Source organism: Bison bison, unplaced genomic scaffold, assembly GCF_000754665.1.
Source record: "Bison bison bison isolate TAMUID 2011002044 unplaced genomic scaffold, Bison_UMD1.0 scf7180017864239, whole genome shotgun sequence".
Classification (NCBI taxonomy): domain Eukaryota; kingdom Metazoa; phylum Chordata; class Mammalia; order Artiodactyla; family Bovidae; genus Bison; species Bison bison.
The window spans coordinates 5,961,164-5,985,845 of NW_011494811.1; the positions used below are offsets into that span (position 1 = coordinate 5,961,164).

At 35.8% G+C, this 24,682-nt stretch overlaps 1 protein-coding gene across 13 annotated transcripts in view; it reads right to left on the bottom strand.

The window, feature by feature from the left end:
* Positions 1–24,682, bottom strand: part of FUT8 (fucosyltransferase 8 (alpha (1,6) fucosyltransferase)) — a 334,040-nt gene that overhangs the window by 207,362 nt on the left and 101,996 nt on the right. For 11 of the 13 annotated variants that reach the window (XM_010846753.1, XM_010846746.1, XM_010846750.1 and 8 more), the window contains one exon: positions 12,892–12,982. The gene's annotated coding sequence lies outside the window, so the exon portion shown is untranslated. Of the gene's footprint in view, positions 1–3,377; positions 3,440–12,891; positions 12,983–14,440; positions 14,532–24,682 lie in introns of those variants that run through there. The other 2 variants (XM_010846752.1, XM_010846755.1) reach the window with 2 other exon arrangements.

Below are 24,682 nucleotides of genomic sequence, written 5' to 3' on the forward strand. Positions count from 1 at the left end.
ATGTCCAGTTCTAACTGTTGCTTCCTGACCTGCATATAGGTTTCTCAAGAGGCAGGTCAGGTGGTCTGGTATTCCCATCTCTTTCAGAATTTTCCAGTTTATTGTGATCCACACAGTCAAAGGCTTTGGCATAGTCAATAAAGCAGAAATAGATGTTTTTCTGGAACTCTCTTGCTTTTTCCATGATCCAGTGGATGTTGGCCATTTGATCTCCATGCTAAAATCAATGAAACTGATATATTTGATGATACTGGATATGATGATAAAGACCATGACGATATTTAAATTGAACTCACTGCTTTACATTCCAAGTTTCCTTTTCCTTCAGAAAGTTGATGAGACTTCTGTGTGGCTTAGCAATTTTATCTTAGCATCCCTTTCCTAAATGAATACAAGAACTCCTAATGCTCAAAAACTCTTATAAGCGGTTCTTTGGTCTTCCTGATTGTTCCCTCATTAGTTAGATAAAACTCTGACACATGTTAACGAATAACTTTTATGAAGTACGCTTTTATGGAACCCAAGAATGTCTGATTCCAAAGTTTCTACTATCTCTCAAGACATTTTACATAAATGTAAATAATCTCAAAAGAACCATTCCATACATCCTATTCTATAGCCTACTTTGCTTAATTTGACATTAGGTAAAGAACATCTTTTATGTTAGCCAACATACTTCAATGTATGTCATTAATTTTTTTTTTTTTTTTTTACAGGACAGTGGCTGTCTTTTATATCCAATCATCTTGCTGAATTCTCTTATTTATTCTAGTAGCTTTTTCAGTGAATTTTCTTGGTTTTCAAGATGGACAAAGACCCTCTTTAAATCAGCATAATTTGTCTCCTTTACAATGGCAGTAACACTCTATAGCCACAAGGGTCATTTGGTGCATAAATATAAGAAAGTTTCTGATTATCTTACTTCAGTTCCTTCACAAGGAAAAAAATGGAAATAATGCTAATATATAAAATAACTATCTTGTTAAGGTGCTATGAGTTTTCGGTAAAATAAGATATTTACTCCAATTTCAGAGTCCTTAAGAAGTGGTAATCTTTTTGCTAAGTGCTTGCTTCACGTCTTACTGCAGTGGCTAAAACTTTCAGATCAATGTTGAATAATGGTATTGGGTTTCATTCACTATCAAATTTCTGATTTTTTTTTTTTTCAATGCCATTCTCCCAAATCGTCCCACCCTCTCCCTCTCCCACAGAGTCCATAAGACTGTTCTATACATCAGTGTCTCTTTTGCTGTCTCGTATACAGGGTTATCGTTACCATCTTTCTAAATTCCATATATATGCGTTAGTATACTGTATTGGTGTTTTTCCTTCTGGCTTACTTCACTCTGTATAATAGGCTCCAGTTTCATCCACCTCATTAGAACTGATTCAAATGTATTCTTTTTAATGGCTGAGTAATACTCCATTGTGTATATGTACCATAGCTTTCTTATCCATTCATCTGCTGATGGACATCTAGGTTGCTTCCAATGTATGTCATTATTTTTAAGGGCTCCAATGTATTACATTCTATGTATTACCATAACTAAGTCATTTTGCCCAGTAATAAGTATTTTTTTTTCTATTTTTTAAATGAAGTATCTCAAATACAATGAACAGGACAGTTCATACTTTTTCACTAAAATGTCCTTTACCCCCAAATTCTTCTCCACAATATATTTATTTATTGAAGTTTATTTATTCAACTTTATTTATTCAAGTTATTTATTCAAGACATTCATTTATTCAAGTTATTTTTAAGAGCCTTGTTATGTTCTACTCACTCTTACCAGCAATCGAAGTTCCAGGAGTGGTACTGATCCTATTTTATTCATTGCTTTATTTCCAGTGTTTAGTGGCATGTCTGGTACATAGTAGACTTTCATATATGTGCTGAATGAATGGATGATCATCCTTGTTCATTCATCCTTCCTCACTTCTACAATTATCTTCTTTTTTCTAAGTTTTAACTTTGAAATTAGCTTTTTCCTTTTTTTTCACCCTACAGAGTAATGAGTCTATAAATGTCTTTACCACTCAGAATTCAGGCTCAGTACTGAGTCAAGAAAATAAATATGGAGAAAGAAGTAGTATTACAGTATTGCCTCTTGGAAACTCTGCTCAGCTGTGTTTAAATTTTTCAAAATTCCTTTTCTGAACTTCAAAACATCATCCAAAGGAAATGTGAATCTAACAGCTGGTTGTATGTCTTCCTTTGGTCTTTCTAACATTTCAGTTAGAAATGTTAGAAAATAGGAAAAAGAGAGTGGTATCTAAAAGGTTCAGTTGGCACAGCCAGAAAAACCTTAAAAATACAACTAAACTCAAAAATTATGACTGAATTAACAAAGGATTAATTTTGTTTTTCCAGAAAAAAATAGCTTGAGAGAGGGAGAATATCAATGAAACACCAAAGCACACCAAAATGTTTTTATTCCAATCAAATTTTTGCCTTTTAAATCATTATGAAATAGATTTGTCGAGAAACCTCTAGACTTGCTTATTCTGTTTTCTTTCACCTGGAAATCCAGATACTACAGGGATAAAATTAGAATCATTTAAGCCTGGAAAGAAACTTGAAACACATACAGAGTTCATCATTTCACCTTTTACTCACCTACACGTCGGTTTACATGCATAAAAAACATATCCACAACAAAAAATTATACAACTCAAGGTGGAGGTGGAGATAGGAGATTAAGTGAGAGTTAAGGTAGGAGTTTGGATAAAAGAATATAAGCCATTCTAAGGATGTTGTTATTGGAGAAGACTGTTTTGCAGAGTGTAATGATTGATAACTTCAAAATTTATGCTTGAATGTTAAATACGTATACTTGAATGGAATATGTTTGTTGATTATGGTCATGTATTTTGCCTCTTAACTGATTAGGATGACATGCAAAAATCTTAGCATGAGAAGATGCTGGTTTGGATCAGACTGTGAACATCTCTTCAGCTTCAAAAAGAATAATGCTACCAGGTTGTTCTGTTTTTATATATACATCCTATCATTCTTATTAGACTGCAAGTTCTTCAAAAACAGTAACATGGTTTTATTACTCTTTATGTCCCTAATCTCCAATTCACAGTAAGTATTCAATAAATATTCTCTTTATATCCCTTAGAACAGTAGTCCTCAACCATTTTAGCACTAGGAACCAGTTTGTAGAAAACAGTTTTTCCGCAAATGTGGGTGGGGGTGGTTTCAAGATGATTCAAGTGCATTACATTTGTTGTGCACTTATTTCTATTATCATCGCTACATTGTGATATATGAGAATCTGTAAGAATCTAATGCTACTGCTGATCTGACAGGAAGCAAAGCTCAGGTGGTAATGTGAACAATGGGGAGTACTTCACTTCTTTGCACATCTCACCTCCTGCTGTGTGGCCCAGTTCCTAACTGGCCAGGGACCCTCTGCGGCCTGTGGCCCGGGAGCTGGAATACATGATGGGTATTCAGTAAACAACCACTGACATCAGTGAAAACACAGATATTTATGCAGTCCATTCAAATAGAATTTTATTACCTCAAATATCTTTAAATGTTAAAATATATATTAAAAATACATATAACCACCATTGAACAAATATTTGCACATCAGTGTTCACAGCAGCATTATTCACAACTGCCAAAAGGTAGAAACAACCCAAACATTCATTGACAGATAAATGGATATACAAAATGTGGCATATGCATAAAGAAATATTAGTCTTAAAAAGACTGAAATTCTGATACATGGGACAACATGGATGAACCCTGAAGACACTATGCTAAGTAAAAGAAGTCAATTACAAAAGGAAAAATACTGTATAATTCAACTCACATAAGAAAATGAGAGTAGCCAAATTCAGAGGCAGAATAGTGGTTAAAGGGCCTGGGTATTAGGGAGAATGTGAATTCTTTATTTTTTTGCTTTTCACTATTTTGATATTTTTTACTAAGATTTAGTTGTACAATATTATGTAAGTTTCAGGTGTGTAACATAGTGTTACATTTTTTAAAGGTTATAAAATTCATTTACAGTTATTATAAAATATCAGTTATATTTCCTGTGCTATTCAATATATCCTTATAGCTTATTTATTTTGTACATAGTAGGTTGTAACTCTTAATCCCCTAGACCCTATATTGTTCCTCCCCCCACTCCATCCTTCTCCCACCAGTAACTACTAGTTTGTTCTCTTTATCTGTGAATCTGTTTCTTTGTGTTATATTCACTAATTTGTTTTATTTTTTAGATTCCAAATATAAGTGATAAAATTCAGTATTTGTCTTTCTCTGTCTGATTTATTTCACTTACCATAATATCCTCCAACTCCATCCATGTTCTTGCAAATGGCAGAATTTCATTTGGTAATTGTAAATAATGCTGCTAAGAACATTGCCATGCACGTATTGTTTTCACATTAGTGTTTTCGATTTTTCAGATATATTACTCACGAGTGGAATTTCTGAGTCATATAATAGTTCTATTTCTAGTTTTTTGAGAAACTACTGTACTTTTTTCTACAATGGCTGCACCAATTTACACTCTCATCAACAATGTACAAGGGTACCCTTTTCTCCACATCCTTGCCAATTATTTATTTCTGTTCTTTTTGATGATTGCCATTCTGACAGGCTTGAGGTAACATATCATTGAAGCTTTGATTTACCTTTCTCTAATAATTAACAATACTGGGCATTTTTTCATGTATTATCTGTTCAGATCATCTGCCCATTTTTTAACATGGCTTTTTGTTTTTCTGATGTTGAGTTTATGGGCTCTTTAAATATTTTGGAGATCAACTCCATGTGACAGGGGCTTGAAGTCAGGAACAATGGGGAGTTAATGTTTAATGTGCAGTTTTATTCAGAATGATGATAAAGTTCTGGAGATGGACACTGGTGATGGCTGCACAACAATGTGAACATACTTAACACTACTGAATTATACACTTTAAATGGTTAAATGGTGAATTTTGTCATATATATTTTATCACAATAAAAGAGAAAAGTATATGAACCATATTACTTTATAAATGACTTGTCCAAATAATATCTTATAAATGTACAATCACAGAAATCTATTTGTTCTTAACATTAAATTATTACCAGAAAAGTAGTTAAATTACCCAGTAGTATACAAAAGTATTTGGCTTCTTAAAAAACAAACACAGTGCTGGGACTTCCCTGGTGGTGCAGTGGCTAAGACTCCAAGCTCCCAATGCACTGGGGCTGGAGTTTGATTCCTGCTCAAGGAACTAGGTCCCACATGCTACAGTAAGAGATGGCATGCTGCAACTGAAGACCTCACATGCCACAACTAGATTTCTCATGTCACAACTAAAATATCGTGTATGCTGCAACTAAGACCCAGTGCAGCTGAATACATAAATATTTTTTAAATACCAAAAAACAAAAGAAACTTTGAACAAATTAATGTTATTTTGATCCCAGCCATACCCATAATGCATTTAACCTAACTCTGCAAATCATTTGCTTTACAACAATACTAACAGTTGCTATAATCAACATACCCCCATGTCCTTAACATTCACACATAAATTCACATCCACTTTGTCAGCAGAAACTTGTCTGCACTCAATGCATTCACAATTTAGTTTTTATTATATTTTCTTCTATTCTTTTTCCTGCAGGTAAAGACTGCATGCAGAGACTATTCTCTACTTTGTAGGATATTTTCAAAGTTGTTAATAAGCATTTAATAAGGAGTTACACGGGCTTCCCTGGTGGTTCAGATGGTAAAGAGTGTGCCTGCAGTACGGGAGACCAAGGTTCGATCCCTGGGTCGGGAAGATCCCCTGGAGAAGGAAATGGCAACCCACTCCAGTATTCTTTCCTGGAAAATCCCATGGATGGAGGAGCCTTGCAGGCTATAGCCCATGGGGTTGCAAAGAGTCAGACACAACTGAGCAACTTCACTTTAAGGAGCTACATATTGTCAAATATAATGATAAACTGGGAATTCTTAACAGTAATTAACACTCTATATGCTACATCATTTCCTAAACTTTGGGAAACATGTAAGAAAATAAGTTAAATTTTACATTCATTTGATTATATGCAAAAGCTGACACAACTGCTACAGAATATGAAAGCAATAATATTTTACTGCTAATTTTTATAAAAGTGATTCATATTCAAATAAATCTAACTGAAATTCATGGATTTATAACATCATTAAAAATACCAACTTCCCAGTTCATCACTTTGCAACCCTTCAATACAATATACCATACAGACATCAATTTCTATTCTGTGATTATGTCACAGAATTTATATTGATTTAACACACAGCTGAATTCACCAATAATATTGACCTAATTCAAACTCATTTAACAGGATTCATTTATGAGTCTTAATTTACCAATTAAAGTTTAATATTAAATTTTAATAAGAGTTTATTAGTTCTTTCTTTGGTAATTAACAAGCCAGAAAATTTTCAGTACTTAATAATTTTCCAATCTGTGTAGTTGCTAAGATGTGTCTGACTCTCTACAACCCCATGAACTCCCCTGTCCATGGGATTCTCCAGGCAAGAATACTGGAGTGGGTTGCCATTTCCTCCTCCAGGGGCTCAAATGCACATCTCCTACATTGGCAGGCAAATTCTTTATCAGTGAGCCAACAGTGAAGCTCCTAAACCTGAGTTTGTTTCTGTTTTGCATGTGTATTCATTTGTATTGTTTTTAAATTGCACATAAAAGATATCATACAGTATCATTTCTAGTATCTGCCCACAAAACCATTACTGTATGCTGAAGTCTCGTTTCAAAATAATGTCACCTAAGACAAAAAGAACAAAGACAAAGAAAGAGGTACATTCAAGTGTTTGGACTCCCTAACTTGGTGCCCTACGTATATCCTTTCTAGAAGCAGCTATTTCAAGTGAAAATAAATCCTTCGATCCATTATTTCCCCACTTTCCCAATGAATTATATTAAGCAAAAATTAAGTAAGCTAGTATAGAGTCCTCCCATTAAAAAACAAAACTAGAGATTTACTTTTCCTTATTATGTTCCTCCTATTATATATTCCTTAAAAAAAAAATGTGAATTTGGTGCCCAAAAGATCTACTCAGTAAAACTCACATATTTATATAAGATTTTAGCAGTTTAACATCAGATTTAGATTCAACGAAAATCTCCTAGATGATACAACGAAATGAATTACAACCACAATTTTATAATATGGATATTAATGATCTTATACCAAAGGAAAATAAGGCTCGGAGAGACAAAATAATTTGATCTTATAAAGATCTCACGACAAGTAACTAGTGAATTCAAGGACTGAAGTCCAGATATTACTACTGATGCTGAAAGGAACCAGGAGAAGTAACCCTGGTGCATGCCCAATATGAGCCAGGCACTGTACACACATTTTCTCAATTAATGCTTACCAGTGTTTTGTAAGGCAGGCACTATTTCCATTTTGAAGATGAGGAAACAAAGTAAGAAGTGATTTGACTTAATTAAGGTTTGTACAGCTTGTCTTCATACCACTACTCGTGATCCAAAGGGGAAAAGTTCATTTGATGTGTTTTATTTTTGGTTTTGTTTTTAATTCTACAGGGATGGGAACAATTTCACTGAATCCATTTTAACAGATATCTATATCCTTTAGAGAATCCTATGTTATTAATCCCTTTGGTTTTACCATCATAAGTCTACCCGGCAGATACATGATAATAATAAATATTCTCTTCCTTTTACAAATTCTCCCCTGGCCTTTATCTGCTTCTGCTCTTCCCGCCATATCACTCAAAAGAATATGGGTATCTAGAGGTCTATTATTCAGGAGCGAAAGTCAATAATTATCAAATACTGGCCAGGTCATGAGGGATTCAGTTTTCAAATTTCGCTATATGGAACCAAGGAGTTGCAGGAGGTATTCCTTCATAATATCAATAAATGAAAAAGTGCCAGATAGGTTTCATCTGGAAAAGTAACCCCCACAACTCTTTCAATCATTATACCAAATTTGAGGCAAGAAAAATGTTTCAGTATTTTAAAAGATCAAAAATTTAAAATTCATACTCTAAAATATGTAAGAAGTAGAGGGGAGGCAGGTGACAGCTTGTTGTATTTTTCAAAACAAGTTCCTCGTCTTTCTTCTTTCTGACCATGTATGGATGCAAATCCTAGTTAAAAAAAATAAATCAAAAACTAAAAAGAACTCTGAATTTTCTCAGAGTTCTTTAATTCTATTTTTATTCTTGAGAAAAATATGTAGTCCTTGTTGTTGCTGGATGATGTGTCAATCATATCCAGTTGATTAATATTGCTGTTGAGTTCAAATATGTCCTTACTGATTTTCTTCTATATCTGTCCATTTCTGGCAGAAGTGCTGAAGTATCACCTCCTATAATAGTGGACTGATCAATTTGTTTTTGCAATTCTGTTGGCTGCTGCATCACATATTTTGATGACCTGTTGTTAGGTGCACACATGCGAAGAGTTGACTCATTGGAAAAGACTCTGATGCTGGGAGGGATTGGGGGCAAGAGGAGAAGGGGACGACAGAGGATGAGATGGCTGGATGGTATCACCGACTCGATGGACTTGAGTCTCAGTGAACTCCGGGAGTTGGTGATGGACAGGGAAGCCTGGCGTGCTGCGATTCATGGGGTCGCAAAGAGTCGGACACGACTGAGCGACTGATCTGATCCGATATCTTCTTGAAGAACTGACTCTTTTATTATTATATAATGCTCCTATTGGGACTTTCCTGGTGGTTCAGATGGTAAAGAATCTGCCTGCAATGTGGGAGACCTGGGTTCAATCCCTGGGTCTGGAAGATCACCTGGAGACGGAAAGGCTATCCACTCCATTATTCTTGCCTGGATAATTCCACTGACAGAGTCTGGGGGGCTACAGTCCATGGAGCCGCACAGTCAGACACAACTGAATGACTAACACTTTCACCTTTAATGCTATTTCTTCCCCTGAAACTCTTCCTTGCTCTGCAGTCTGCTCTGTCAAAACTAATATAGTTACTTCAGCTTTTTTTTAAATTCGTGTTAGCATGGTGTATCTTTCTCCATCTCTTTATGTCTAATCTATATCTGTCTTCATATATAAAGAATTTCTGTACACAACATATCTTGACTTTTAATCCAATCTGACAGTCTGCCTTTTAGTGTATTTAAACCGCTGATATTTAAAGCAATTATTGATAAACTTGGGTTAATATCTACCATATTTGTTACCGTTTTCTACTAATTGCCTTTGTTAAATAAGCAGGGTGACAGTATAGAGCCTTGATGTCATCCTTTCCCAATTTTGAACTAGTCCATTGTTCCTTGTCCAGTTCTAACTGCTGCTTACTGACCAGTGTACAGGAAGCAGGTAAGGTGGTCTGGTATTCTCATTTTCTTAAGAACTTTCCAGAGTTTGTTGTGATCCACACTGTCAAAGGCTTTAGCGTAGTCGATGAAGCAGAAGTAGTTTTTCTGGAATTCTCTTGCTTTTTCTATGATCCAATGGATGTTGGCCATTTGATCTCTGGTTCCTCTGCCTTTTCTAAATCCAGCTTGAACATCTATTAGTTCTCAGTTGTTGAAGCCAAGCTTGGAGGATTGTGAGCATTACTTTGCTAGCATGTGAAATGAGTGCAATTGTGTGTAGTTTGAACATTCTTTGGCATTACCCTTCTTTGGGACTAGAATGAAAACTGACCTTTTCCAGTTCCGTGGCCACTGCTGAGTTTTCCAAATTTGCTGGCATACTGAGAGCAAGTACTTTAACAGCATCATCATTTAGGATTTGAAATAGTTCATCTGGAATTCCATCACTTCCACTAGCTTTGTCTGTAGTGATGTTTGCTAAGGCTCACTTGACTTCTCACTCCAGGATATCCAGCTCTAGGCAGGTGATCACACTATAGTGATTAACTGGGTCATTAAGATCTTTTTTGTATAGCACAGTTGTCCTAAATCCCTTGTTTCATAATTCCAATATTCCTGTCAAATTTGAGTTTGATTCTGATGCTTGCTCTCTTTAAACTGTGTTTTTTGCTTTTTAGTCTGCCTTGTAGTTTTTTGCTGAAAGTCAGACATCATGCACGGAATAAAAGGAACTACAGCTAATAGAAATTTACTAATGTTGTAAGGTGTGGCGGGAGTAGAAGTTAGGTCTCAGCCTTTCAGTGGAACTGTGCTCCTCAAGCTGTGAACTTCACAAGTTCTTTTCAGTCCTGTGCTCCCCTCCCAGGTGGAACAGGATGGCTACAGGGGCAAGAACTGGATCTTTCCTTACATCATTGAAGGCCAGAGTTGGGTATTTCCCTTCTTCTAGGTCAGTTAGTGTCTGATAACACTCTAACAGATTAGGCTCTGGTAAAATACTTTCTCTTGATAGCAGATCTTGTTAAGAAAAGGAAGATGCCTTGGCATATCTCAAAATGGTTATTTTCTCCTCCCCCTGTAGGAAGAACCAGGGAATTTTTCTCAGATAGTCACTGTGAGGACCTGAGAGAGCTCCTAGAAGTAAAATCAAGAAAATGTGGGGATCCCCTGCGACCAGGTCCTCCTGGCGTTTTCCTGTCGGGTTTGTTCACACGGAGCTTCCTGTAATTTGTCAATCACACATTAGATTTTTCCTACACAGTAGTGGTTTCTTTTGAGGTTTCTGCTAAGCTGTCATTCTCTATCTGCCTGTCTCTTCAATTTGAGAACAGTGATTTGCCCTGTGACCTCATTGCTCTGATGGATCTAAGAAGAGTTTTGATTTTTTAGTTTGTTCACTATTTCACGACTTCTAAGCTTCTTACATGCCAGACCAGAAACAAACAAAAATCCATTTTCAGTTGTTACCCTTTAACTAACTGACAGAGTGATAATATAACCCTCTTATGATATAAAGGAGCAAAGAAACAAATGAAGATCTAAATTTGTCTCACTGGCACACAAATTACCTAAGTTATGATTTTCATGGTGTTCAACCTATAAATAATACCAAAAGGCAAACTATTAAACAATCCGCTTCATCCTTTCTTTCTGAAACAATGAAAACACATAGGTGAATATCACGGGTTATCATTTAGATCCCACATCATTATGACAAACTAAAATTTTTTCTAAGTAAACACTTGAATATTACATTTCCATAAGAGCTTTATAAGGTGGTTACCCTTACTGTTAAATTATAGAAAAATAAAGCCAGTTTCTTATTCCTAAAACAGCATTATAGTGTCTTCTAAGCAAATTATACGTTTTAAGATTTATCCTCTGGGGGGAAAAGAAAAGTCAGTAGAAAGCTAGGATATGTATGTGAAATTTGACATTTGGATGCCAATTCCCAACATTTTCTATTGCCGTGAAATTAACCTTTACCAAAATTACTTTACTTAGAAAATCTTAGTTGTGCTATCTGCTGTTCTTATAGCAAGAAGTACACCTAATTTTTTTCCAAATCATACTGTAGAACAGCTCATTACTTTTTATATTACTAACAAATTTTATTCAACTTGAGTTTTAACATACTTAACCAAAAGCAAGCTGATTATAAGATGAACATATCTAATTCACCTCAAAAAATCTGAAAGTATGTTGCAAAATAAGTCTCCAAACATAGCAAGAATATCAGAATGGCCAAACCCAAGGGAATATATTAATACTATCTTTGCTTTGCATAAATGTAAATTTCATTTTGTTATTATTTCCACATCCCTCATACATTAGGAATAACAGATACTTCTGAGTCCTTTATACAGTAAACAGATGGTGAACCACTACAAAACTAGAAGCAAGCATAATATCTTAAGGAATTATTAAGAATCTTACTCTTCACTGGGAGGATTACCACAGAGTTGGACAAATAATTCTCTTAGGAGGATCATGAGGAATTAGGGTAAGAAATATACTGGAAATGATAGTAGAGATGGTCACAAAAAGAAGTGAGAAAAGAGATCATAGTAATAAGTGAACAGTAATATAAACACTCCTAGAAAAAAGAAAATCTACACAAAAAAGAACTGTCCAAAGAGAATGAAGATGGATGCTTGTGAAAAAAAAGAAAAGAATGCTCTATAAGCTCCACTCAATTTGCTGAATGTAAAATATATTCCTGAGACCCTGACATTCCTCAAACCCCAAAATAAAGTCAATGTCTAAGTAAAACTGAGACTTAGTACTTGACATAGTTTCTAACAAAAGTAATAACCAACTATCTTACAAAGTAAGATCCAATTATGTCAGTTTACAAGAGATAAGAAATGAAAACATCAAAAGCAAGAAAACAAAAATATGAAGACTATCTAGTCATGTCAGTGGTTATATATGTAAAAACAGAAATTCAGGGGAGAACAGCTATGTAAAAGGGACAAGACAGCCCAGTAGATAGAGCACAGAATGTAGTCCTGCTCCAAAAAGCTGTCATATGATTTTTAGAAAGTCATCGTATTATCTCTGCTGCTGCTGCTAAGTTGCTTCACTGGCGTCCAACTTTGTGTAACCCCATAGACAGCAGCCCACCAGACTCCCCCATCCCTGGGATTCTCCAGGAAAGAACACTGGACTGGGTTGCCATTTTTTTCTCCAATGCATGAAAGTGAAAAGTTAAAGTGAAGTCACTCAGTTGTGTCCGACTCTTAGAGACCCCATGGACTGCAGCCTACCAGGCTCCTCCGTCCATGGGATTTTCCAGGCAAGAGTATTGGAGTGGGGTGCCATTGCCTTCTCTGTCATATTATCTCCAGAGCTGAAATAATGTAGATTCGGTAGAATCTTTTGAGGAATAGTGATATGACGTAAATAAATAACACAGTGTTTTCTGCATGAGAAAACACTACCTAAAGAGAAAAGGGTTTTTTAACTTTTTTAAGAGAGAAAAATTTGACTTATTTACAAAGCTACTAAATATTAAGTATGAAAAATGGCTTACCTTTTTTCCCCTAGAATGTAAGAAGCTGATGAAATCACATATTTCCAATGGAAGATATTACTGCTTGAAACCAGGTCACTATAATTATCAACTGTTTAAAATGAGACAAAAAAAAAGGAGTAACATTAATTATCTACAATTATACATTTCTTTGTTAACAAGAAACTTATGTGACACAAAACCTCAAGCCTTGAAGAGATACATGTCCCTAGGTTTAAACTCTCCAGGGAAAGTTTCTTCGAGCAAAGATTGGACAAATAGTTGAAAACTATTTAAATAATCGCTGATCACTAAATGTAAATAGTTTAAACTAAAAAAAAAAAAAAAAATTTTTTTTAACATTTACTGTTATCACCCTACTTTTTTTCCCCAAAAAAGGAAAACATGAAAGTTCAGCTAATATAAAAAGGTCCCACTATTTAAAAAAAAAAAAAAAAAGAGGGTAATATTCAAACAGCTTCAAGGACAAAAAGTATGTTCCAGACCAGATCATATTTACAGTTCCTCATCTAGAATTCAACTAACATTCAACTGCAGCAATCAGCCAAGCTTGGCAAATTAAAATAACAGTAATTTTGACAGATTATCGTCTATAAATATTCAAATACGGACGTCTGTGTGCATGCAAGGGTCTCTATATGCCAATCAAAATGCTTTGTTTAGGATCCTAAAATTGAGCATTTTTTTACCCTTCATTTCTATAGGGGTCCCCTGGATCCTTAACTTTCATTTTAACTCTTTCACCTCAACTGATAAAGTGGCCAATTATTTCAGTTCCATGCCCTGAATTACATTACCTATAGCCTGAATTTTAAAATTTTGAGAGTAACACTCATACAAATATAAAGCACCAACAGACAAGAAGAAACAACCCAGGGTCTTAAAAAAATCTAGGTCTGTAAAGACAAAAAGAAAAATCCAGGAATTGGGGGTAATGGGGACAAGGAAAGCAGGGAGAGGAGCTTGACAGTCAGCAACTGAATAAAAGATTAACTTTTTATTCATGTAATCAGGTATGACCTGGTAAAGTAAAATCCAAATATAAAGAGCAATTAACAACTTCATAAATTTGGGCTGTATGCAAAGTTCAATTAAGATAGACTACTACTTATTTGGCTCAAGGAAGACTTTATACTTTAGGTATACCAAAGTGTCAAAAGTGGGAAAATGCATTTAGTGTGAAATTGAAACCAAATTTTTTAAATGCATAGATAGCCCTATATTTAATCAAAAATAATGGCTTTAAAGAACACAAGCTATCTGATACATGAATTTTCTAACTGTCCTCCTCTCCTGTCTCCCATTAGTTTCCCTTAAACATGTACACAGTTACTGAAAAGCCTCAGATATTCCAGGAAAACTACAAGTGATATGCATTCTTCTACATCTAGAGGAGCAACAAAATTATGGAAGAAAAGTCAACCTATTTGGAGGCACTGCCTTTCTATGCCCACCTGGAAAGAAACTGCTATAAATACCTCTAATAAAATTGCTCAAAACATCTCTGGAAAATAAGCTTGAATGAAACTCTACTTCATGATCCACTCACCATTCAACCACCCAAAACCAGGTCCAACAGTGGATCCAAGCCAGACCAACGGTTCTCAATACAGTGAAAATGAAAGTCACTCAGTCGTGTCTGACTCTTTGCGACCCAATGGACTGTAAGTCCAGGGAATACTCCAGGCCAGAATACTGGGGTGGGTAGTCGTTCCCTTCTCCAGGGGATCTTCCCAACCCAGGCATCAAACCCAGGTCTCGCGCATTGCAGGCAGATTCTTTACCAGCTGAGCCACCAGGGAAGGGAAGACAAAAAAAAAAGTCTGGTCCAGGGACCAGTAGCTTCAGGCTGCACTGGGAGTTTGTTAGAAATTCAGAATCTCAGGCCCTAACCAATGACATATTGGATCAGAATCTGCATTTTAACAAGATCTCCAAATAATTCATATACATAGTAAAATTTGAGAAGCTCTGCTGGAAGAAGATTAGAATGAGAGAGAAAGTGTAATTCCTCTGTTTAAAGATTGGTTCCCACTATAGACCACATTTTGGCCAATAAGCAACCAATTTTAATCTCTGGTTTATCATTACTCCTACAATTTTTATATTTTGAAAAGGGATCTTGAAATACAGAAACCCCTTGTGAGTCAAAGTAATGAATAATCATTAAATCTCAGGTCCCAAGAAAGGCTGTGACAGTTATCAAATCACATTAGCTACACAACTTACTTAAAAATAATAATAACTCCTTTCATTCTAAATCCTAGACACCAAGAACATGTAGGGTTCCCGTCACTAAGAGGGAGACCAAGAGACCAAAAGCTATTTTATAACCAGAAGAGAAAGCTATACATGCTGGTTATTTAGCTATGGTCTCTCAGCAACAAATCCACCCTTTAATACTCAGCTCAGTAACGCTGATAATATTAATAGAACTGTGGAAACTACTTTTCTCTTTTGCCAGCTAGCTTCCTCATGCTGCCAATAAGGAGAAGCTTGCTTTTTCCACTCAGCATTGACCTAGCACAAGCCCTCCATCCCAACAGCAGCAGTTGGTAAGAGCCACAAGTTTTTTCTGACATTCTAAGAAGTACCAGCAATAGTCAGACAGTACACCATCTAGAAGTTTTGAGCCCAAACTCTACTCTGAGCTCTTCTTAGTCCCCCTGTCCTCTGGATGATTGATGCTTTCTGCAATTATTGTCTCTGTGTTACTCCAGTATTTCCCTTTGGCCTTTTCAGCCTCTAATTAATACCTGTATAACCTACTCCCCGTCTAAATTTTACGGCAGAAATATAGTGTAGACAGCTTCCCTGTCTAGATTCTAACTGATATGTAAATGGAATAAAATTTTAGCATGATTTAATCAATCTGGAAAACTACTTTCCCAAAACATGATAATCCATGAGAAAATATGTACTGACTCTTTCCAAATACATACAGGGAAATGGAGGCAAAATGGGAAATGGTGGCAAAAAGCACAATTGGGAAAGAAAAAAGAGGGAATATAACCTAAGAAAGTAATGTACTAAAACAAACATCATGGTAGAAAACACATTTTGACTCCCCAAAGCATAAAGAAAAGGCCAATAAAAAGTCTGAAACAAATATGTTTTCCACTTTAATAAAAATCACAGAATTTAAGAAGTAGAAGGAATTTTATTTGCTGCCTCTGCCACTATTCAGTTTTGTTAATTTTATATTGAGTTTAGATTACTATACTTTCAAGAAGCTGTTGAGAAATTAGGGAGAATCCATAGAAGATTACAAAAATTATGAGAGCACTAGGAAATAAAAGCGATGAAGAAGGATTCAAGGAGTCAAACTTTTCAGTCCAGTATATTGTGAAGAAAACTTCAAGCCAACATTATTAGCTGCCTCCCAGTTAAAGAGTTCTGACCAGTTTATGCTTATCCTTCAGATGCTTAAAATGACAGAAGATAATAGTAAATGAAGACATAAAATGGATTACCTAGCTTAATGACTCTCCTTCACATTAATAAAGTAGCAGCTGTTAATGCTATTCATATGAGAATGACAGAATATTTTTTTAAAAAACAATGACGATGATAATGTCCAGAACACTACAGCCAGAGATCTGACTTAACTGGTCTGAGGTAGAGTCTAGGCATGTTTAAAAAAAACAAAAAAACAAAAAACACACCCAAGTGTTTATAATGTACTGACAGAGGGATTTGGAACCACTAGTGGGACATTCTATGACTTTAATACTCAAGATATGATCTAAACACTAGCTACATCCAGAGCTGGCTTAAAACTGAACATTTAAAAACTAGGATCATGGCATCCGGTCCCATCACTTCATGGCAAACAGATGGGGAAAAAATGGAAATAGTGACAGACTTTATTTTCTTGGGCTCCAAAATCACTGTGGATGGTGACTGCAGCCATGAAATTAAAAGATGCTTGCTCCTTGGAAGAAAAGCTATGACCAACTTAGACAATGTATTAAAAAGCAGAGACATTACTTTGCCAACAAAGGTTTGTCTAGTCAAAGCTATGGTTTTTCCAGTGGTCAGGCATGGATGTGAGAGTAGACCATAAAGAAGGCTGAGCGCCAAAGAATTGATGCTTCTGAACTATGGTGTGGGAGAAGACTCTTGATAGTCCCTTGGACTGCAAGGAGATCAAAATAATTCATCCTAAAGGAAATCAGACCTGAATATTCATTGGCAGGACTGATGCTGAAGCTGAAATTCCAATATTTTGGCTACCTGATGTGAAGAACTGACTCATTGGAAAAGACCCTGATGCTGGGAAAGATTGAAGGCAGGAGAAGAATGGGACGATAGAGGATGAGATGGTTGGATGGCATCACTGACTCGATGGACATGAGTTTGAACAAGCTCCAGGAGTTGGTAATAGACAGGGTAGTCTGACGTTCTTCAGTCCATGGGGTTGCAAAGAGTCAGACATGACTGAGCGACTAAACTGAACTGACTGACCAAAACATGTTGAAATAATTCAGAAGGAAGTGTACTTATTTAAAATAAAAATACTATAAGAATGAAGGAAAAAATCAGTGTGTTTTACTCTGGTTTAAAAAGAAAAACTGTTACAATAGTAATATAATCATATCAACACTGTTATGGGTCTGCAGCACACACTTAAAACAGAAAGGAATATAACACAAAAGCAGTAACTCAGATTACCTATAACATCAACGTTGTCAATATTCTAGGGTGAATGATAAATATACCAATACTGCAGATAGGGTTCCTATGAATGAAAAATTTCTGGAAAGAACCACTTTACTGTCTACCTTTGGGAAATAATTAAAGCTCTATGTTAGGAGACATATTTTCCTTGATGTCTCCTTAATTCACCCTATACTCTTCCTATAACCACCACCATCATTCTCCGAAAAGGACAAAAAGTTATGATTATTTTTTACAATGAAACGGCATGATGTATAATTTAGTCTGATTTTTCTCTTCTGTACCCCACTACTACTAACTTCCAAAAAACTCACTCTCTGCTTCTGTCATAACAGAAGCAAAATCTCCAGCCCCAGAAAGACCCAGATGATTCTTTTGAAAATGCCGAAGACAACTTTAAAGAAGAGGTCAGATAAAAGGCTATCAATAAAAGGCCTACTAGAAAGTTTTAATAATTCATGTGAATTCTGAACAGCACAATAGAAAAGCCAGAGTTTTCAGAGATAAATGTATCATTGTACTGGCAAACAGATTGAGCTTAAAATAAGCAAAATTATATCCTATGAGCATTTAAAGAAGAGCAACAATGTCTATGTTTTAGCTTCATTCAGTCCAAGGATACTCCTAAAAAATAAAGTGTACCTTTTTTCATTTGACAAAGCCCAACTGACCTAGTTTCTGAGAATGAACAAAACTACAGATATTAAAAATAGCACTGCTTAACCCATAGAGTTATTAAAGTGGATGCTGGAGCCAGAAAGATTTGGGGGCTAAAAATACAAATGCAAAGACTCACTGAAATGGAGTCTTCTAAAGACCTAAGTTTAAAATTATGACTTGAATTCATTGGTTCCTTTGGGTAAGGTTTTACCGGAAGGATCTAAGAAAGCTAGGTGCACGTGAAACATTGTAGGGATGAATCCTGATTTCCCAAACCGTGGATCTGGAATAAGACTTCCCAGGAAGCCAACACTGACACAACCCAAAAGAAGAGTGTTCTTAGGAGAGAAAGCAACGGTCAAAAAGCAACAGAAGCTAAGCATTCCTGATATGACTCTGTCATTAACTAATATGACTAATAAAGTAACCCATACCAAAACTCCTTGAAAACTTCCATCAGATTTTAATCATTCATGTTAGTTACATAAATTATTTATAGCTATTTTTTCCTTCCAGTTAGTACCAGAAAACACTCTCTTTGTGTCTCTACCTATCTTCATAATAGTATGTTCTTCATAATAGTATGCATCTCTACTATCTTCATAATAGGCATAAAAGTATGCCTTACTTTCTTATCCTATTCAAAAAGCCTATATTATTTGAATAAAGTAAAATATGCAATATTTATTAAAAAAATTAAAATACACCTTAAAGAAGTGACACTTACTAAAAAATAGTTGAATGAACAAATATCACTACCTTCCTACCCTCATAACGTGGAAAAATTTTAACAGAAAAAGTGTACCAGCTCCATCACCAATAGAAAGCTTATTATATCAAAAAAACACAACTATTTAAAATCACTAGAATTATTTTTTTAATCAGGAAGAATAAATTAAAAATAAGGTTCTCAAACTTCATAGTGAATCAGAATTACTTATTAAGCTTGTAAAACTACAGAACCTGAGCTCCATGGCCAGAGATTCTGATTCATAAAGTCTGAGTTTCTGAAAATGAACCCCAAACTCTACATTTTAACAGGCTTCCTAAATGATTACCATGTGGATTATCCTTGAACTACAATTTGCTATACACTTCACCTTCAATCCACTGTCAACTTCTTAAGTCTTTGAGGTCTGATCAGAATGCCCACTGTCAGTCTCATCTTAAAAGCCTCAATTTCTACTTAAACTACACGCTTAGAACTAACACAGAGATCAAATAACAGCAATCAGTTATTGGACACATATTACTATGGGCTGTAAATTCTGCACAATCTATTATATGTACATAAGCCTGGCGTGCTATAGTCCATGGGGTCACAAAAGAGTTGGATATGACTGAGTGACTAAACAACAAGAATTAAATGATATTTTGCATATAAAATATAGTACAGTGTCTAGCTAAAATAAATAAATGCTCAATAAAAGTAGCTTCTAGTTGAAAACTAATGGCCACACAAAAACCTGCACATAGATGTTCAGAGTAGCTTTATTTATAATTGCTAAATCTAGGAAGCAACCAGATGTCCTTCAGTAGGTGAATGGATAAGTAAACTTTGGTACTTTCAGACGATGAAATATTATTCAGTACTAAAATGGAATGAGCTATCAAGTCATGAAAAGACATGGGGGGAACCTTAAAGTAAACGAAGTCAATCTGAGAAGGCTACGTAACTGTTTGATTCCAACTAATATGCCATTTTGGAAAACAAAAAACTATGGAGACAGTAAAAAGACTAGGAATAGTCCAGGGTTGGAAGTTGGGGAGAAGTGATGAAAAGGCACAGAGGATATGGGGGGACGGGTGCAGTGAATATATTCTTTATGGATTTATAATTATACATACATGTCATTATACATTTGTCCAAACTCATAGAACGTACAACCTAAAGAGTCAATCCTAAGGTAAACTATGAATTTTTGATTACAATGTGGCAATGCAGGTTCATCAACTGTAACAAATGTACCACCCTGGTGGAAACTGTTGATAAATGGAGGAGGCTATACATGTGCAGGGGCAAAGAGCACACAGGAAACCTCTATACCTCCCTCTCAATTTTGTTGTGAACCTAAAACCACTCTAAAAAAAAAGTCATCTTTATTCAAAAACAAACAGTAAAGTGCTATCATCCCTCTAGTAGAGGGATAATAATATTAGAGATATTATTTTATGGGGGTCCTCCTAACAACCCTAAGAGGCAGTTGCTATTATTTCAAATTGCAGTTAAGGAAACTAAGGTTTAACAACTTGCCCGGGCAAGTAAGTTGCCTAGAGGTGGTAAAGGAGAAGAGACAGGATTCATGAGAAACCAAGTAACTCCAAAATCTGAACTCTATAACCTAAGCTAACATCCTCAAGAAGCCAGGCAACAACAGTCAATACAAAACCATTCCACAGTCATAACCACCCTTCACAAGAATTTTCCTGAGTTATGCCCAGGTCAGTCATGGGGAATGACCTAAGAGCACACTCACAAATGTTCCTACAAGGCTAAGAACTAAAGAAGGACAGGCACAGGACTATGACAGACAGTCTGCTGCTGCTGCTGCTGCTACTAAGTCGCCTCAGTCGTGTCCAACTCTGTGCGACCCCATAGACGGCAGCCCACCAGGCTCCCCTGTCCCTGGGATTCTCCAGGCAAGAATACTGGAGTGGGTTGCCATTTCCTTCTCCAATACATGAAAGTGAAAAGTGAAAGTGAAGTTGCTCAGTCGTGCCCGACTCTTAGCAACCCCATGGACTGGAGCCTACCAGGCTCCTCCGTCCATGGGATTTTCCAGGCAAGAGTACTGGAGTGGGGTGCCATTGCCTTCTCTGACAGACATCTGAGAACAGGTAATTATAGTAACCAAAACTAAGTAGGGGTTGATGAATAAACTACTTTGTATTAAGGAATGTTCAAATAAGTATAATACTTAAAGAGTGTTTAATGCTTTCACAGCACTTTAGAATTATAAATTACTAATAACTCCTTGACAAGGGTCAATATGACTGCTAACCTTCCAGCAGAAAATATGAAGATACAGATTGATAAAATGTAAACAGCTAACACTGAATGACTTTAGATGCATTAATCTGACAAACTCAGTCTTGGAACTCTCCACACATAAGGACTATGATCCTTAGTTATGAGTCTAAGAAGCCACAAGGGGTCAATTCAAAACAAGACTCTATATTTGAATATTATGTTCATATTCACACAAAATATGAACATAATAAACATGAAATTCAAAGTTCTCTAATACTCTTTAATGTTTCCTACTCAAATTTTATAAAATTTATGTTCCTAAGGATTAAGTTTTGTACATTTTTTAAAACACTCTAACTTTTCTCAAAATATGTATTTCCCAGTATCTCAAATTGCTCCCATGTGGCTACTGTCTTATCTCTCAAGTATTAATATATTTCTCGCTTGCTCTTCCCACAACCCATCCCCGAAATGGTAAGCAATGGTTTCCACAAACATCCCTTACCCTGCTCCCACCTGAACCACAACTACATTCACAAGTAAAACACAATTCACTGATAATGTCAAAAAAAATGAAAGCAAGCATTAGTCGCTCAGCCGTGTCTGATGCTTTGCGATCTCATGGACTGTAATCCACCAGGATCCTCTGTCTATGGGATTTTCTGGGCAAGAATACTTGCCAGGAGGTTGCCATTTCCTCCTCCAGGGGATCTTTCCTACCAAGGGATTGAATCCAGGTGTCCCGCACTGCAGGCAGATTCTTCACCATCTGAGCCACCAGGGAAGCCCGATAACATCAGCATACCACTAAAACTACAAACTCAGAAAATGAAAATTACTGATTATGATAATGTGTACACTATTCTGTTCAACTGTACAGAACAGAACTTGTATTTTAACCTAGTATCTCTCAACAAGTTAATGCAACTCTTGTACTTAGTTTAATAAATCTTAGTTTTACAGATAACTAAGAAGATTTTTAATGAAATGCATTCAAATTAGGCTCTTAGTCAAACATATGATATATAATACAGAACAATATACATATATAACTTAGGCAGAAAGAACACATACTTCTCACTTGTTCACTGTCTCTTTAAAGGAAATAAACTCTTCACTACCTGTTCCATACAGAGAGTCTAATTCACCGGAGAGCTACTGCCCAAAGAATCTTATTACAGCAGGAGGAAGCCAAAGACTGAACACAGACTGAACACTTCCCTGTGCTAGAGATCTGTTCATTAAACATGTAAAAGTAGCTAACTCCATTATCTAGATTTTTACAAAGAATGCATATTACACTTTAATAGTTACAAAAGATTTAGTCATTTTTTTTTATGTGATTAAGTTTATTTAGTGGGAGATTTTCTCTTTTTTTTTTTTTTTTTAAAGAAAAAGCAGATTTTAGAAATCCCTGCCTGAGGAATAACGCAACTTTAAACATATCAAATCCCATAAAAGCACATCAGTGAAATCAGTGATGTTGTGAAGGGTTCTACATGGTGGCAGAGTCCCTGAACCAACAGACACCACATTTCAAGAGCTGTGTGCTCCTTTTTCAGAGCTCTGTATACAGAAAAAGCACTCTGCTCTTTATAATGGAAACCAGAGCCCAGAACTAATATGACCACAGAAATTATTTGGAACGGCCTAGAAGTCCCTCTAACTGCGTAACACCCACACATCTCAAATGATACGAAACCTAAACATTTGGTAAATCTTTCCCCACTCTCTTCGTACTAAGTATAAAAAAATACGTTCCCCGTAATGAGCAGGTTCTCTGGACACAACTGAATAGGGATACCTTTAGGCTCCAGACTGCCCTCCACTCCTTCACAAAGGAAGAATAAGCCATCTAGTTGTAATTCAATCAGAAACTTTTTAAAGAACCCATCTTTTAATGGTATAAAAATGCACTGTCCAATAAGGCAGTCAGTAGCCAAATGTGGCCACTGAGCATGTGAAATACGGCTAGTTTAAACTGAAAAATGCCCTAAACGTAAAATACACACTGACTTCAAAAACTCAGTAGGAATAAAAGAAGGCAAAATATTTCATTATTTTTTATTAATTATTTTAAATAATATTTAAATAAGATACATTATTAAAACTAATTTAACCTATTTCTTTTTACCTTATTTAATGTGGCTACCAGAAAATCTTAAATTACATGCATGGTTCACACTGTATTTCTACTGTACAGTGTTGATCTACCTAAACCAGTGACCATAAGCCCTGACTAAACTTCCTGTATCAAGCTTTCATGCTTCAGTAGCATCACAAAATCTGGTCTTCACCAAAATTCCCTTTCCCCCTGATTTGCACAGTAGATTATATTCAGGTTCCTTCCTTTCTGATACCATCATTCAGTCTTAAAATGCTGAATAAATTCTGTAATATTTCACCTCCTCCACCAGCATCACCACCCAACCCAAGTTACCAGCCTTAAAATATTCATCTTTTATCTCTAATGGCTATCACATTTAGAGAAGAAAAGGCAGAGAATTTTTCACAAAGGGGCCTCCAGGTTATTTTTAAGAAGCAATCGGTGACAGTGCTAAGGGTTTACTCTCTAGAACCAAAAATCATGAACTCTGCCTTCCACTGTGCAAAGCATTATAGCTCAGTTCCCTTATCTGTAACATGGGTAAATACTATTATGTTTCATTTAACTCATCTCATTATTAATATAAGAAAAGCATTTAGAAAAGCATCTGGGACTTCAGTGCTAATAAGTATTAGTTATTACTGTTATTATAATTTCCTTTCTTGTCCTGCTTCCTGAACCTATCATTCTCCTCTTTCTACTCCTGGCTGCTGCATCAACAAGTTCTCCCTTCAGCCAAACCTGCAGCATATGCAACAAAAGGTAAAGAATACACAACAACAGGAGGGAGGTCATTCGGAGCCAAAAAAAAAAGAATACAAACACAAGAGCCCATAAGAAAGTGTACTACGTGACATAACCAGAAGATTCCTCAGCATGAAAAACAGTCAAGCTAATTCTGGGACCCTGTAAAAGGTATATTCAAGGGGGTTAAAACAGATGTTCCTAAAGTCCCCTTTTAATCCTCTATGCCCCTATCAAAGTATCCAACCCAGACGTTAAAACCTGGAACATATCTCCTTGATAATACTCAACAAGACTAAAACTTGTATGTTCTTTGTAACCTTGAGTCAGCTACTGACTCATATCTGTACACCTAAAAATTAACAAGTTCCTATCCGCATCTATTGGAGAGCCTAAGTTTAGACCTCTATCACGTGGCAACCCATGTTAAAATCTGTCCACTCTTACCTAAAAGCCCAAGAAGCAGAAGACATATACATCAAAGGTCAAAACACTCACTCTGTCACTTGTGGCGTACTGAGTCTCAGGGACCTGGAGTAGATTCAGGTAAGCAGCTCTTTAACTTAAAGCCAAAATTCAGTTCAGCTTAACCTCTCATTACCCTTTTCATATTTTGTCATATACTGTAG